At 42.0% G+C, this 17,041-nt stretch overlaps 1 protein-coding gene across 1 annotated transcript in view; it reads left to right on the forward strand.

The window, feature by feature from the left end:
• The window catches only part of ATP2A2 (ATPase sarcoplasmic/endoplasmic reticulum Ca2+ transporting 2), a 189,595-nt gene that overhangs the window by 171,845 nt on the left and 709 nt on the right, over positions 1-17,041 (forward strand). The gene's annotated exons all lie outside the window — the stretch shown is intronic.

Raw genomic sequence — 17,041 nt, forward strand, 5'->3', positions numbered from 1 at the left:
AGCTCATCTTCAATTGAATCCATCTTCCCAAGGGATCCACAGAAATCATATTGAACGTAGCCAAACATTTCTTATGTATCAAGATAGCAACTCCAGCTTTTTTCCCTACAGTAGGGGCATAAAAACGCTGTTTGACCCAATCCCCTTCTAATTTCCTTGATTCTATTGCAGATAAATGAGTTTCTTGAATAAAATATATATCCGCCCACCCTGTCTTTTCAGAAAAGATAATGTTTTCTTTCTCTTAATAGGGTGGTTTAGAGTGGTTGAGACCATTGACATTTAATGAATATATTTTAGAAGACATTGTATTATTTTAACTATACGGTACCATCTTAACAGTCTTAAAATAAAATTCATCTAAATTAATCTATCCATTCTATTACACATCCATTCCCCCCCTCATTATGTACCCCAACCCTCCCCCCAAGTCACACATATACATCCAACACCCTATACAAAGAAAAACCCTCCCTTTTACACAAAATGCCTGCTTAAAAGCACTCATGCGGAATTACAATCTAACCTCCCTATGCATAAAGTTCCCTATTTATAACTTATTATATACTAAAAATCATACACATTGTGTTCTTTTAAAAATTATAATAAAATTTTTAAAATTATAATAATATTCCTATAAGATAAATTGATTATCAAGTGTTATTTTTAAAAGAACAAATTAATTACTTACTTTAATAAAATCAATTATATATTTGATATAAGAAAGAACTCCTTTTCTTAAAAATCACTTTTACCATAATTTATCATTCCTTCTAATAACCATCCCTTCCTAATTACCAAGTAACTTAATCTCATCACTCCCCCTTATACCCCTTTTATACCCTTTTGTCTTCTGCAGTCCTGTGCTCAGTGCTTCAGCTGTGAGCACAGAACAAAAATATTTAAGCAATTCAACCTCATCTTTATTAGCTTCTACATATTTCTCCCCTTCACCTTGAACCCCCAATGCCACTTTTTCCTATCACTAATATGTCAAAAGTCTTGTCCTCCCCACCCACCCCCTCCATTTTACAGTATTAGCTGGGTGGGGGGGGTTTCTTCCATTTGCATCTTTGCTTTCCTGACTACTCAACCAGCCTTTCAACTTTTCCAGATATTTTTGCATGTCTTCCTCTTTCTGTGATCTTTTGTAATTTATGAAAGCTAATCTCCTTTTCCTTTCCTTCTTGGCTACTAATTTTGAGAGCCAAAGCAGCCATCTTTTCCTCTTACTTTTACTTCCCTTAAAATGGTTTGTTGCTCTTCCAATAACTCCTTTCAGTTTTGCCCAATGCTTTCCTACTTCTTCCAGATGTTCCCATCCAAGTAATAATTTAACGTAATCCCCCATCTGAAGAAAGTTAGGTTTGTTTGTTTTTTGGTTTTTTTAAGTGTACAACCTGTCTTAATATTAAACTACCATAATCCACACTCTCAAAAAATTCACAGCACAGCAATTATATACACCATTCAAAACAAATGAAGCTACTTGGAAAAATGTATTCACATGAGATACATTCAGATACCTCTGATTCAGCACATTAAAGGTTTTCACTGTAAAAATTACCACGAGGTAGGAAAAAGTCTCAGATCCCCTGCTCCACCAACCAAACAACAAAGGTTGTGAAAAAGTGGAGGCTATCACTTGTCACCAGAAAAAAAATAGGTACATATATGTATCGCAAATATTAATACTGAGGCACTACAACAACTGCCCAGAGAAGCAGAACAACCAATGAAAAATTAGGAGGAGAAAGCCTCTGATCTCAACCTCCACCCTACAGGGACAGGTGATAGGTATAGCAGAGTAAAAAAAAAAAAAACCCTCCTCATATACAAACTAAATCTGTGCTCTGCGCAATGCAAGTAAATCCACTAAATTTTTTTTTAAAAGGCTTATTTGTGTTAGAAAAGGTTTATTTCACTAACAATGGCCAGCGTTTCACATTCATGGCTGCTTCAGGGCATGCTCAAACACAACAAGAGATCAAAAACTTGCAAAGCAAAATCAAACAAAACATCTCAATCTACCTAAAAATAGAGGAAAAAAGCCTCAGCGCTCCAGAGGTAAACAGCTCTAACAGCATTTGTGAACTTAATATCTTTCATAGGCACAAAAAAACCCTCCATATAACTGATCTAACAGAATGTAGTGCAATAAGTGAATATACATAATAAATAAGCACTTATCTCGTGGCCCAGGATGCTTCAGGGTATGAACACACTGCACAGACCTAGCAACAAAAATCATAATAACTAGAAAAAAACAGATACATGCATACACATAAGTAATGAAAAATACGTTAACTGTATTGTGTAAAGGAGAAAATAACTTTTGTTATTAGAAACCACCTGAGTGGTGTCTTACTGCTTTACAAATGTGGCTACAAGACACCATCCAGAACTAAAAAAAAAGGGAAAGGGGAGAATTGATGTCATATCCCAAAATGCACTTGCCTAAAGGCAAAAGATAAACAGAAATATTGCTGGAAGCTGCCTCTATTCCCTCGACTATTCTCCATGCCAGCTTTTAATTTAGTCCTTCAAATATCTTTCAGGCAAGTGGGAAAAAATCAGCTGGGAATAACTCAGAGGCATCTGTAATTACCTGGATAAAACAAAAATCTTGGTAGAGAAGCTCAGTTCAAATCCATTCACGCTTTTTAAATTCTATTTCACCAGTTCTTCACAATTCTATCCAGGGAACCACAATAATTCACTGAGGGATTGCCAAATGTCATCCACAGTTCTTAAGAAGATACATCAATCTCAATTTTTTTTTTTTTTTTTTAAATACTCCATTCCACTTTTGATTTAATTCTTCAGGTTCTTCACTGTTCAATCTGTGAATCCACTAATGTTCATGCTATAACAAAAACACTTATTTCCCAGTCAGGAACAACATCTAAAACACGACAGCATAAATCAGAAAAACTAGACTACAAGCTCCTGTGGAATTAAATTATTATACAGACAGTTTTTATACTCTGTCATACTTATCTTAAAAGGTGGTCTAATCCCACATATATTTTGGGACATGAACATATCACTGGGTATACAAGTTTTCAAGTTTATTGTTCTTTTGATATACAGTCATCAATAATTTTATCTAGACAGTTTACATTTACATTAGAACATAAAATTAGCCTTACTGGGTCAGACCAATGGTCTATCAAGCCCAGTATCCCGTTCTCACAGTGGCTAATCCAGGTCACTAGTACCTGGCCAAAACCCAAGGGTAGCAATATTCCATGCTACCAATACAGGACAAGCAGTGGCTTCACCCATGTCTTTCTCAATAACAGACTATGGACTTTTCCTCCAGGAACTTGTCCAAACCTTTCTTAAAACCAGGTATGCTATCCACTCTTACCACATCCTCTGGCAACGCGTTCCAGAGCTTAATTATTCTCCGAGTGAAAAAAAATTTCCTCCTATTGGTTTTAAGAGCACTTCCCTGTAGCTTCATCGACTATCCCCTAGTCTTTGTAATTTTTGACGGAGTGATAAATTGATCCACTTGTACCCGTTCTACTTCACTTAGTGGTGAGAGGGGTCACAAGACCAAAAAAAGACTAACAGGGCAGGAGGGGAAAAAATACATCGAGATAAAAAATATATATATTAAAATGAAGGAGGGGGTAGGGCAATACACTTGGGTGGGTTTCACTTCAAAAGAAGCGTTTGGTGGGGAGAGCCTGAGCGGGATCTTTCTGGGAGATAGAGGCTCAAGTATTAAATATTAAATGTGTCCTTGAATAGAAAAGTTTAGATTTTTGACCGGAATAATTTTAGAGAGGACTATTGCTTCATGTGAAGAGGAAGAGCATTCCAGAGCAAGGATGCCATCACAGAGGTAGAGGAACATGAAGTGTTGTGTGACAAGAAAACTTCTTCCCAGTGCAGGGGTCCATAAACCATCCTTCACATTCCAATGTGATATTGCAGATTTAACAATTGTAACATCTATGATGACCGCCAACAGCATTTGCTGTGGTATATGTCGGTGTTCTGTTAACATCAGAAGGAATTAAAAGTTCTTTCAATGTTGTTGTATAAATACAGTTCTCAGGAAAGAGCCCTTAAATGCAGATTGAAGTTCCAAAATGTCCCAATGGTGTCTCAAAATATGAACCACATCTTTAATCCTTGGAGAATATTGTAATATATGTATAGGTAATCTTCTGCATCAACTATCATGCTCAAGAAACAACAAATCTCTATTCAAAACTGGCCTGCTTATAGGCTCGATTCTGAGGTTTAACCCCTTTGAACAATGCAGTGAAACAACTGACCACTCTAATGGCGATATTCTATTATGTCCGAGCATATATGCCTGTATTGAAAAAAATTGAGAGAGAGGAAGATTCTGCTTAAGAGCCATGGGGTGATTACTGGAGAACTCCAGAAAAGTCTAAGCTTTGGGCTGCTTCTGGATTTTAATAATTTTCCAAATGTTCACTTTTTAATGTTAAGGACCTGAAAGTGATCTTTAATGGTCTCTTTTGAAGCAGTTTAGACTTCCAGTTCACATGTGATTGAAAACCAAATATGGTTTATCAAGTAGCTAACTTTATTAATTGCCTTTCTAAAAACATTAAGGTGTAGTAAAACCTCTCAATTAGCCGCCTCTCAATGCTCAACAACTCCATCGAAGCACCAAAGATGCACCTCTCCTTCACAGTTTCAATGCTCTTCCCATCACTCCTCTCAATGTTTCATATCCCATTCTGCTAGATAACATCACATCAAGGACATTGACTCAGAATGATCTCTCCATCCACTCTTCTGAGATCGATGTTTCTGCTGAAGAGTCTTATGGAATCCCGTAAGATCCTTCTCCTCCTCTCCCTAGGAGATGATCCCTGCCCAAAAGTCTTTTCTAGAATTCATCAGACAAATGTGTCTAGCTCTTACCATTCATATGGAATCTGAGCATGAGCCTCAAGCGGAGCTCATGGAACTTAATGAATGAAGCACTCTTTAAGACTTGGGAAACATGATGGCAGTCCCTGTAGCTCCTAGAAAATTAGACACCTACCTTTCACAAACCACAACTACAACACGAGTCTTTAGAGGTAGAAACAGCCTTGAAGCTTGCTCATAGCTCATGTTCTTATGCCAGTACTCCTCCTGGGAGAGAAAGCAGGACATCGGACAGATTTGGCAGATGAGTTTTTCAGTCACCCATGCTCACTAACTGCATACTAAACTATAATTTCTATTTGACTTTTTACCAGTGGCGTACCAAGGGGGGGGGCGGGGGCGGGGGGGGGGGGCGGGGGGGGGGGAGGTCCGCCCCGGGTACCAAGCCCTGAGGGGGTGCTCCCGGTCCGGTCCAGTTACCCCCCCCCCCTGCGCCGGGTGTCGCGTCTGGAAACAGCCTGCAGCAAGATCGCGATGCCAGAGATCTTTGCCTGCTTCGACTGTTTCCTCCGCCACGGTCCTGCCCCTCCTCTGATGTCAGAGGAGGGGCGGGACCGCGGCGGAGGAAACAGCCGAAGCAGGCAAAAATCTCTGGCATCGCGCGATCTTGTTGCAGGCTGTTTCCCCAGGGCAGTAGCGTACCAAGGGGGGCGAGGGGGAGGTCCATCCCGGGTGCCGCCTTAGGGGGGGGTGCACAGCTGGCCCGGTCCCTATCGCGCTCCTACCCTCCCAGCGAAAGCAGCATCGGCGCCATTATCGAAAAAGGTAATGGCGCCAGGCCTTGGAGCACCAAGGCAGACCGCTTCTCCCCCCTCCCAGCCGAAACCCCGCTGACCATCCTATCTCTCTCCCCCCCCCCAAGTGAACCTTTCTGACCCTCCCAGCGAAAGCAGCAGACCTCCCTCCAGTAGCGTCGGCTTTATCCTCCCTCTGCCGCATCACTGATGACGTCATCAGTAACGCGGCAGAGGAAGGAGAAAGCCGCGAAGGAGGTTTGCTGCTCTCGCTGGGAAGGTCGGAAAGGTTCACGGGGGGGGGGAGATAGGAGGGTCAGCGGGGGTTCGGCTGGGAGGGGGGAGAAGCGGACTGCCTCGGTGCTCCATTACCTTCTTCGGGCAGCAGCAGCGTTTACAATTCGCTGCTGTTGCCGGCTTCAGGCCTTGTTCTCTGCCGGGTCCTGCCTACTTCCAGTTTTCATGAAGACAGGACCCGACAGAGAGGAAGGCCTGAAGCGGGCAACATCAGTGAATTGTGAATGCTGCTGCTGCCCGATGAAGTTCAGGACATCGGGGAAGGAGCAGGGAGAAATCGGCTGCTGGCTTGGGGGTGAGGGTAGGGAAAGAATCGTGGAAGTGGAGAAATCGGCACGATGGCTTTGTGCAGGCTAGGGGGGAGAGAGAAAGAAAGGAAAAAATAAAGAGGGGGGGCCAGGGGGAGAGAGAAAGAAAGGCAGAAAGAAAGAGGGGGACCAAGGGGAGAGAAAGAAAGGCAGAAATAAAGAGGGGGACCAAGGGGAGAGAAAGAAAGGCAGAAATAAAGAGGGGGGCAAGGGGGAGAGAAAGAAAGGCAGAAAGAAAGAGGAGGGCCAGGGGGAGAGAGAAAGAAAGGCAGAAAGAAAGAGGGGGACCAAGGGGAGAGAAAGAAAGGCAGAAATAAAGAGGGGGGTCAAGGGGGAGAGAAAGAAAGGCAGAAAGAAAGAGGGGGGCCAGGAGGAGAGAGAAAGAAAGGCAGAAATAAAGAGGGGAGCCAGGGGGAGAGAGAAAGAAGAAGGATCAGAAGAAGGACCAGAGACTCATGAAATCACCAGACAAAAAAGTAGGAAAAATGATTTTATTTTCAACTTAGTGATCAAAATGTGTCCGTTTTGAAAATTTATATCTGCTGTCTATATTTTGCACTATGGCCCCCTTTTACTAAACCGCAATAGAGTTTTTTAGCGCAGGGAGCCTATGAGCGTCGAGAGCAGCGTGGGGCATTCAGCGCAGCTCCCTACGCTAAAAACCGCTATCGCAGTTTAGTAAAAAGGGAGGGGGAATATTTGTCTATTTTTGTATAGTTGTTACTGAGGTGACATTGCATAAAGTCATCTGCCTTGACCTCTTTGAAAACCCGCGGAATATAAATGATAATTAACATTTTCTCTGCGTACAGCGTGCTTTGTGTTTTTAAAATTTTATTGTTGGTAGATCATTTTGACTTGGCCACAAAGGTAAGGGGGAGGGAGGGAGGGGAACTGCTGAAAGACATCTAATAATCCTTGCAGGCTTGACTGCAGGGAATTATTTTTGTAAAATCATGTTTTGTTATGTGACTGGCATTATCTAGACTTTAATTTCTATGAATGAATAGAATGAAAATGATATAAAATTACTTGCTTGTTTTTATGTGCGTGCGCTGAAGGAAAGTGGAGAGAGAGTGGGCTGAGGATGCTGAAGGGAAATGGGGAAGAGAGTGGGGAGAAGACGCTGATTTATAAATTGACAATTGTACAGAATATTGTTTCTTTTTATACTTTAATATAAACAATTCAAGGCTTGTGTGGATGGAATCAGGTGGTTTGCGGGGATGGGGACCGAGCTTACGGGGATTAGTCCAATAAAATTGTATTTTTTTATATCTCATTATTTGTTTTATTTTTATTTGTTAATTTATAAAGTGGTGATTGTTATGTATCAGTTTTTTCAAATTTACATCTACTGTCTTTATATTTTGCACTGTATTAGAGGACATGTGTTACTGTTTTTTGTGGTGTTGCATTGTATCCAGGGTCTGGTTTCTTGGCGGATCAGTTTAACTTTTGTCTACATATTTCTATTTTTAGTTTGTGATTATTCCATTTTGGGCGAGGGTGTATCTCTGTTCTGTGTGTATGAAAAAGACATAGTTTTCAGTTGGCATTGACTACAGGACCAATTGACTGTGCGGGATCTGGCTTGTTTAGTTTTACAATGTATGTGTTGGTGTTCTAGTGCTCACTGCAGTGTTTAAGATGCAGCCTTTTCCTAGGTACACTCTTGTGGTGCGATATGTAGATTGGTACTAAAAATCATATTTTTCATATAGATGGGGGGGGTGTCAAAAAATGATGGGCCCTGGGTGCCACATACCCTAAGTACGCCACTGCCTGCAACTACACCATATGTACTTCTAATGTCATGACAATTTAGACATAATTTATGTTTTGTTATGTTTGGAATAATGGTTACATATATGAGGTTCAATAAAAGAAAATTTTCACTGCCTGTTTCTATTCTGACCATTTATTCCATTTCATGGTTATTGCAAAAAAAAAAAAAAAAAAAAAAATTTTTTTTCCATGGGGGGGGGGGGGGGGGGGTCAAAAAATGATGGGCCCCGGGTGCCACATACCCTAGGTACGCCACTGCTTTTTACCTAAAGTCTTTAATTTAACAACTGCTAAATTTCCATCAATACCTTCCTACAGACCAACAGGAAACTTTTCAACGCCTCACCAAAGACTTTTTGGAAACTAGAAAGTACATGGTGAGATCTTCCTTTGATGCTTTTGACATCTCCTCTAGAATATCAGCACTTTCTGTTGCTGTGCCCAATTTCCAAAATGGTTCATCAAACATCTGATGTAAAGGAGATGACCTTTTCGGGGATCTCATAGAGGGGCTACTGAAAAGATAAAGAAACTTACAATTTGCTCAAACTACACAGCAGTCACAAAAATATTCTGCCTTTTATTGACAGCAACCGTATTACCCATCCAGGTGTCATTTTTCTCAGCCTACCTCCTCCTCACACTATACTATTCAGATGCCCTCAATAGCAGAGACAAAACAGCAAATGTCTCTTCCTTCATAGTCTCAGGAGTCTTTTTGACTTTCTCATAAAGAGCATAGCCAGCATCTATCTTTCTCTCTTCCAACAGTTATCAGTGCGAAGTCTGATCCACCATTTTTATCAATGCTGGACCCACATAACATCAGACAGATGGGTCCTTTAGGTAGTCTCTTGAGGACCTTCTGAAAAAGCCTCCAACCTACCCTCCAAAAGTCTACTTTCAACTCACTCCAGAAATCCCTGCTTTACCAGGCGTCTTTACCACACCAAATCTCCACTCAAACCACTGCCTGTGGTATGGGATTTGAACATTTTTCTTTCTATACCCATGAAGCCACCATTTAAACCCCTCTTGTCTGCTTCACTAAAACACCTCACCTGGAAAGTGGCTTTCCTGATTGAGTGAGTGAATTACAAACAATGGTATTGAATCCACCCTGTATCAGGTTTTAAGACAACAGTTGTCTTCCGTACTTATCTGAAATTTTTATTAAAGGTAGTCTCTGAATTTCATCTCAACCAATCCATTGTTTTACCTGTTTTCTTTCCAAAACCACATGCATCTCCTGGAAAGTCAGTTCTCCATACCCTGGACTGTAAAAGAGCTCTTGCCTACTATTTGGATTGAACCAAATCACATAGGACTACAACTCAACTGTTTGTCTCCTTTGACCCTAACAGATTAGGGGTTCCAGTTACCAAGAGGACTATTTCATGCTGGCTGTCAGACTGCATGTCTGTTGCACATTCTCAGGCTGGACTGATGCTAGACAGCTGTGTTGCTGCTCATAGAGTATGAGTTATGGCAACTTCTATTGCCCATTTGCACTCCACTCCCATTCAGGACATCTATAAAACAGCCACTTGGTCCTCAGTCTACACATTTGCTTCTTATTACTGCTTAGATCAACATTCTAGACCAGTCAGTTTGGTCAGGAAATTCTCAAAAATGTATTTTCTTTCTTTAAAAGCCATCTTCCCTTCATCCTGAGGGATTTTACCAGCCTCATGGCAATTATATTAAACCCTCTTCCTAGAGGCATGAGCCTGGCAGCTTGGAAGTCCCATATGTGAGAATATACTACCTGCTTATCCTCTGAAAAAAACATAGTTAACTCACCTTTGGCTGGTGTTATCCGAGAACAGCAGGCAGATATTCTTACAACCCACCCACCTCCCCTAGCTAGCTTCTTGGCTTTTGGACAGAACGGAAGGTCCCACGAGCTGACTTTGGGCAGAAAGGCACATGCGGTATGGACAGTGTTAAAGTATTAAAGTGACAGTACATAAGAATTGCCGCTGCTGGGACATACCTGTGGTCCATCGTGCCCAGCAGTCCGCTCACGCGGTGGCCCTCTGGTCAAAGACCAGCGCCCTAACTGAGACTAGCCATACCTGCACACTTTCTGGTTCAGCAGGAACTTGTCTAACCTTGTCTTGAATCCCTGGAGGGTGTTTTCCCCTATAACAGCCTCCGGAAGAGCGTTCCAGTTTTCTACCACTCTCTGGGTGAAGAAGAACTTCCTTACGTTCGTACGGAATCTATCCCCTTTCAACTTTGGTACATGTCTGCCGGTCTCTGTGGACAATGTCACCCGTATGTGAGAATATATGCCTGCTGTCATCAGAGAACATCTGTTACACATGAGTAACTATGCTTTATATTTAGTCTTTTTACAACTGTTATGCTGTTAACAAAATTGTACATTTTATGTTGAATTATACCTGCTGTGCGCAGCCTTGGGTGAATCTCTTCATAAAGGCAATTAATAAATCCCCCCCAAAATGAATAAATATCCCAAAACTTAAATGACAAATACAGATGCCCCTCAACACTATAGTAATGGCCTTGATTTGTTACCTGTATCTAAATTATATATCTTCTCAAAATGATGGTACAGTATTTGGTAACAAACAACGCAGTTGAGCCATACTAATAGTTAATCTTGAATTCTTCTAGATTCAGCAAGGGAACAACATCTGTGGTCCCCCCCAAATTGCTCAAAAAGTTCCTTTGCTTTCATGGTTACGGTTTTGTTTACAATTCATTTCCTAGCACACAAGTTTGGAAGATTCCAGCACAATGCTGCTATTCTTGTCTTTCCTAGAAGAGACCTAGAGCACAGTGTGGTGCCTACAGCAGTGAAGGAACTTGGATCAGTTTCCTCTCGCTTAGCATTGCACTGGTGTACGAGTAAATAGTTTTAGCTAAGAGGGTTTAGAAAGAAAGGACAAAAGGCCACTAAGAAAGGAGATGGAAAAATAGCACCAGTTAGACAAAGGGGGAAGAGGTGCTGTATATTTTTTCTGCAGGGAAGAGATGCAGATCGGTGGCGTGTCATTTAGGGCAGTGGTTCCCAACCCTGTCCTAGAGGACTACCAGGCCAGTCGGGTTTTTGGGATAGCCCTAATGAATATGCATGAGGCAGATTTGCATGCCTGTCAACTCAATTATATGCAAATCTCTCTCCTGCATATTCATTAGGGCTATCCCAAAAACCCGACTGGCCTGGTGGTCCTCCAGGTCAGGGTTGGGAACCACTGATTTAGGGTACAGTTAAAGATGATTGAACCAGATCAAAATGTCCTCTAGCTGGACAATAAATGTTAGTCCATAACAGATGATATATAATATTGAAGCATCATTGCAATGACCAGAGTATTATTTGTCACCAGAGGGTTAGCTTACTAGTGATTGGATTGAGAACCACTGCTATAGTGGGTGATCATATGCAATCATGCAATCACCAGGTAGTGTGGTTCAATATTAGGATATTAGTTAGCTTCTCTCTAAGATATCGAATGAGGGTCTTCAATCATAAGTTATTTTTTCTCTAATCTTTTTTTTATTTTTTTATTCATTTTAAAGCCATAAGTAGGTGCAAAATAAAATACAATCATATAATTCTATAAAAGCACTTAAATACAATTACAATTATAATCTATGACAAAAAGATTATCACACCCTCCCCCCCCCCCCCTCCAATAATTATTTCTAAGAACTACACTTAAATTGAGAATTGAAAAATACATTCCAACCCGCCCTGGACGTGTATGACCAAAGGGCATAATCAGCAATCACTCTTTGCAAAATTTTGTCAATGGCTCCCAAATCTTCAGAAACTTCTTATAATATCCCTGATGTCTGGCCATATTACATTCCATCTTAAAAACATGACAGAGAGACTCCCACCAAAAGGAATAGTTCAGTCTATCCCAGTTTTTCCAGTTCCTTAGAATAAGCTGTATGGCAACCCCTGTCATAATAAATAGAAGTTTATTATTATGTGAAGATATTTGGCTTTTAGCTCTCATCATAGTGCCAAATAGCACAATGTCATATGTTAGTGCCACTGGATTTTCCATTACTTTGTTTACCTGATCCCAAATGGATCTCCAAAATTGAAGTATCAAGGAACAATAAAATAATAAATGATCTAATGTCCCAGATTCGAGATGACAGTGCCAACACCTATTAGACTTGGAACTATCTAATTTCTGTAACCGAACTGGGGTCCAAACTGCTCTATGTAACAATCTAACTGCTTTCACTTCGATTATCGGTTTTTATGTGAACCGAGTTGAGCTCCTTTTGGGGGGATTACACAGTTTATAAATCCAAGATTTAGATTAGATTAGATTTATTCAAAAATGAGGATTTTAGACTTCAGGAAATCTTAACTTCATCAAAATAAGAGTAAAGGCTGAGGGAATTTGAATTGTAATTATGGTGCCGAAACTGGCCCAGCGACGTGTAGAAGAGGGCTAAAGTGCATCGCACATAAACGGAGTCAGAAACAGATCAAAATACCATCCAGAAGGGGAAAATCAAATCCTATTTATTGTGGGACCCTCAATAAATAGGATTTGATTTTCCCAGTCTGGATGGTACTTTGATCTGTTTCTGATGCTGAAACTGGCCCCAAATCCTTTTGTCTGCCCAGTTATATTTTGCCAAAACAGATTGTGCATTGTTCCATTTGTGTCACTGCCTTCTCTCCCCCCCCCCCCCCCCCCACCTCATAGGCCTTGTTGGGCCAATCTTAAATCCCCTGTGCAATAAATAAGGACCTTACACAGTGTCTGCTTCAACACCTATGGCTGGGAATGTAAAAATGTCTCTTAAATAGTCCAAATTTGTTTTGGATTTTAAAGAAAAGACTTAACTGAAGAACACTACTATGAGTGAGTTAGCTTGATAAAGTAGCAAGGCTATAACTTGAACTGGGAAAACCCATTTGTGTAGGGAGACTTTCTCAAAACTCTTTCCCCTCCCACATTCTGTGGCTGTGTAAAAAAAAATCTGTATTGAATGAAGTTAGGAACAATTTACTATCTCAACATTTATGGAGAACCCCTCTAGCATGCTGCTTTACAACAAATGTGACCATCTCTGGGAAAAAGTGCCATAAATAAATGAGGTTTTAATGAATTAGAGTAAGCCATTTGTAATAGTCCAAGCCCCACTCTTTTTATGTGAGAAAAAAAAAATTACAGAAGTTTAAATGTAACTTTTTCAGTCTATTCAGTAAATTTTGGTTTTAGACTGTATCTCCCTTGAAATAGAATTGGCAAAATTACACCCACCTCAGGGATCATCTGATAGGCCTTTACTTAACTAAATATTCTATAATATCCTATATTGAACAGGAAGTGGTTGAAACTATGTGAGTCATTTGCAGATAAGTTCTGAGAATGTTTGCTTCTTGTCGCTTAATGCATTCCAGTTTTCTAAATGATACCAACTTTACTTTCAGTTTTATTGATGACATAGGCACAAATCAACAACATATATATCAACCATTATGGAGTACAACCAATCAGTAACGGCAAATGCACAGCGTCCAGCCATCAAAGGGTTTTCATATTATACCTCAAATTCCCCCCTTCCAATTATCTCTTCCCTCAGCAAACATTATAAACTATGACGGTGTCTATCCACCCTCCAGCACTCAGGTCAGCCCTAATCCACATCCTTTAATAATCCAGAGTTACAGCAACAAACCATTTTAATCTAACAGTAAGGTCATATATTATTTATTTAAAAGCATCCATATCCAAAACCAACCTCCCCTCCCCCCCAAGGAAAGAGGAACAATGATTATTCCAGGACAAGCAAGCAGCATATTCTCAACATGTGGGTGACGTCATCTACGGAGCTCCCTAGCGGACGTTCTCGCAAGCAGACTTGCTTGAAAATCTTCAAACTTGCGAGTGTATCGCGCAAGCGCGAGTGCCCCTCCTGCCCAACCTAGGGCATGTGTCTCCTCAGCATGGCCTCAGTTCTATAGAAACATAGAAATAGACGGCAGATAAGGGCCACGGCCCATCTAGTCTGCCCACCCTAATGACCCTCCCCTTCCTTTGCCTAGCGAATAGATCCTATGTTTTCAGCGGAGCCAGAAGCATTGCTCCCTTGCTTCGCGTGATCTCATTGTCCCTCTTTGCACCGCGGCTTATTTGTTTTATTTCAGGTGAGCTGCTGTGCTCACGTCTTTATTTTGCTTTCCGTGTCTTTTTGACCGGGTCGACCGGTCTTGCTTTGGCCGCCTGGCCTTGCAGGGCCGCAGTCGTCTTTTTTCTTACGCCCCGGCCTTGTTCTGGGTTTAAGAACTGCACTAGGTGCAACTGGGTGATCTCCATCACCGACCCCCATCGTTGGTGTGTGGAGTGCCTGGGCACGGAGCACCACGCTGAATCGTGCCTGTGTTGCATGATTTTACAACCGCGGGCTCTTCGTCGGAGGGTGGCCAAGATTCTCCAACTCTTTGGCCCGATGGATCCAGCGGGACAGGCCTCGAGCTTGACCTCAGCACCATCGTTGGGTGCCTCGGCCTCAAAGTCCTCAGCCTCGAAGTCCCCCTCAGCCTCGAAGACTTCAGCCTCGGCTCCTCCTGCTACACTGATCTCGGGTAAGTCTCCTCTTCCCTCCTCAGGTGTGCCGGCAAAGAAGCCTACTTCGGAGTCTCACGTGGGTGGTGCCTCGTTGGCCTCGTCGAGATGTCATACAAAGCGTGCCTCCTCACGTAGGGAATACTCTTCCTCGAGGTCGCCCCCGAAGGAGCGCACTGCTGCACCTCTGACCCAACCTCCCTTGGTCTTGGTGCATATGTTCGAGGACATGAAGGGGGCTCCAAGGAGGTCCAGCTCTTAAGAATTCCCTTACAGGCTAACAGATTCAGTTTGCGGCACAGTTGTCTCTGCGCTCCTGTCATATGTATGTAAGCCCCTGGGAGATCAAGTACCAGTTGTTCTTTTCGTTCCCACAATGTTAATTCCCAAACTATGTGTTATAAAGTGCATGATCTCCATCCAGTACCCCTGTATGTAGCTATACCACCAAAACATATGCCCCAGTATTCCGTCAGCCAGTCCACATTTAATACACATTGCACTTTCTATCCCCCCGGAGTAATGCAGCTGCTGTCGGGAGCAATAAGCCCAATACAACACCCTGTAAAAACACTCCCGAAGGGAAGCTGCAGTCGTCAAATTGGGGATGCTCTTCATTTGTGCAAGCATGTCCCAACATTCAAAGGGTAATTGCAACTCCTATGCCCACCCTTTACGATATATGTCCAACATTCTATCTGGTGCCAGTGTCGCTAATTTCTTATAAATATTAGAAACCGAGTTCACCTCTCCAGCTTCCACCCAAAAAAAACTCCCACAGGCGGCTTCCATATGGGCACTTAAGGGTACCGGATCCAGAGAGTTGCCCGGAAGTGTCTAAGCTGACAGTAGGCTAAGGTATTCCCCCATTGTAGCCCGACTCTTTTCTGCAGGGCATCTAAGTCCACCAGATCCCCTGCCTCAGTCAGGGCATGCTCCAGTTTAACCAGCCCCTCCCTTTCCCATCAGTCAAACACCACATTCTCATTCCCGGGTATGTAAAGCGAGTGACCTCTCAATGGAATCAGACCAGGAGGTGCCCATCCATTTTTCTAATCAACCATCTCCACTGTTGATTTCAACAAGAGGTTATCTTTAAAGTTCAGTGGCGTCTGTGCTCCTGTCAATTGCAATAGGGAGAAATAGCAGTCCGGGACATAATACTCCTTCATCGATACTGGAGTATACAGTTTAGTGTGGTGGTTTCTTACTCTGCTTGTTTCAAGCCATTTTCAGGTTTTCTGCTCAAAGACACGTACATTGTTTTGCTCATATTTCTATCTTTCTACCCTGCATCATCGGGACCCCTGAGGAAGGCGGTCTCGCCAAAACACAGACCGTGCAGGGTCCGTCAGGACAACCATACGTGAATTACTAAATCAGACTTTTATTTGTATTTTTATTGTGAATAGTGAATAAAAATCATCTTTCAAGACATCCACAGTCTGTCGTTTTTATCTTTAACATCTAGTTTACACATAAAAGCTGTTTACATTCAGAGACTCTTAACTAACATATGCTATTCCCTCCATGCTTCACAGCTCTAACTCCTCTGTGTGTTTTCCTCACCTTTATTCTAACACTGTACTAAGACATCTTCTGAAGGGTCACAGCACTGGTTCTTAGTAATTGATAGGTTACATTAATTAGTGCAGTCTGATTGCTTTTATTCATGTGACTAGAATTTCTTTACTGCTATGGAAACAATTCCTGTTAGAACAGTATGTCGCAAACTTTTTCTGCCGCAGCACAGTAAACTCGGGGCTGCGTCAACAGGACCTCTAACCATGCACGGACGTCAACTGGTGATGTCACATACATATGCGTGATGTTATCACATCGACGTCCGCCCATGCTCAGGGACTTCCAAAACCCAAACAAACTGCTAGGTTTTGGAAAGCCCTCCAGTGCTTGTGCTGGCAGTGACAGGCTGCTGTCTTGCCACAACACACAGTTTGTGATTCACTGTGTGAGAAGAACACTGTTATCCGTACCTAAGGGTATTCTTAGAAGACAGAGCTACTGTGTAGAAAATGACACAGGGACAAATTTTTTCCCGTCCTGCAGGAACTAATTTTCCCATCCCCGCGAGTTCTTTTCTTGTCCCTGCCCCATTCCTGTAAGCTCTGCCTCAACCGCACAAGCCTCAAACACTTATGATTTTAAAAGTGTTTAAGGCTTGTGCAGATGAAGACAGAGCTTAGGCATTGGTGGAATGAGGCATTATGATGTCACAATCTGAACTCTAGAATGTTGCTATTTACGATTTTTAAAGTGTTCCAGTCTTGTGCAGATGAGGACAGAGCTTAGGCATTGGTGGAATGAGGTATTATGACATCACAATCTGAGCTCTAGAATGTTGATCCTTATGATTTTAAAGGGTTTGAGGCTTGTGCAGATGAGGACGAAGCTT

This window comes from Geotrypetes seraphini, chromosome 8, assembly GCF_902459505.1.
Source record: "Geotrypetes seraphini chromosome 8, aGeoSer1.1, whole genome shotgun sequence".
In the NCBI taxonomy this organism is placed as follows: Eukaryota; Metazoa; Chordata; class Amphibia; order Gymnophiona; family Dermophiidae; genus Geotrypetes; species Geotrypetes seraphini.